This window comes from Theobroma umbraticum, unplaced genomic scaffold, assembly GCF_002168275.2.
Source record: "Theobroma umbraticum cultivar Fairchild unplaced genomic scaffold, ASM216827v3 scaffold_81.0, whole genome shotgun sequence".
Lineage (NCBI taxonomy): Eukaryota > Viridiplantae > Streptophyta > Magnoliopsida > Malvales > Malvaceae > Theobroma > Theobroma umbraticum.
The window spans coordinates 3,487,558-3,487,881 of record NW_018397268.1 but is presented as its reverse complement, the minus strand read 5'-3'; the positions used below and the strand labels follow the sequence as shown (position 1 = coordinate 3,487,881).

Sequence of the window (324 nt, the reverse complement as noted above, 5' to 3'; positions counted from 1 at the left end):
AAATGAAGACACTGTATACAAATCTGAATTAATTAATAATTTTTTAGAAGAAAAATCAATAAATAAACAAGTAACGTGTATAAAGAATGGACAAGGGCTAGTGAAATTAAATGATATTGACTGGATGGAGTACCTGAGTGAGATTGCATTAATTATGCCAAAGGGCGTCCCTGATAATAAGTTCATCGTCAATCCAAATGATAGGAACGGGAAGCTTCTTTACCAGCATGGATTGGAGCTTTGGACATCTAGAGATACGCAATTCGCGAAGAGAGGTGAGGTGTTGAAAGCCCTTGGAGTCCAAAAACTTAAGATTTGGAAGAT

At 36.1% G+C, this 324-nt stretch overlaps 1 protein-coding gene across 6 annotated transcripts in view; it reads right to left on the bottom strand.

The window, feature by feature from the left end:
- LOC110424925 (uncharacterized) overlaps window positions 1-318 on the bottom strand; it is a 7,842-nt gene extending 7,524 nt beyond the window's left edge. For all 6 annotated transcript variants that reach the window (XR_002445965.1, XM_089785141.1, XM_089785140.1 and 3 more), the window contains exon 1: window positions 134-318. The gene's annotated coding sequence lies outside the window, so the exon portion shown is untranslated. The remainder of the gene's footprint in view (window positions 1-133) is intronic.
- Between the last annotated feature and the right edge of the window lie 6 nt (window positions 319-324).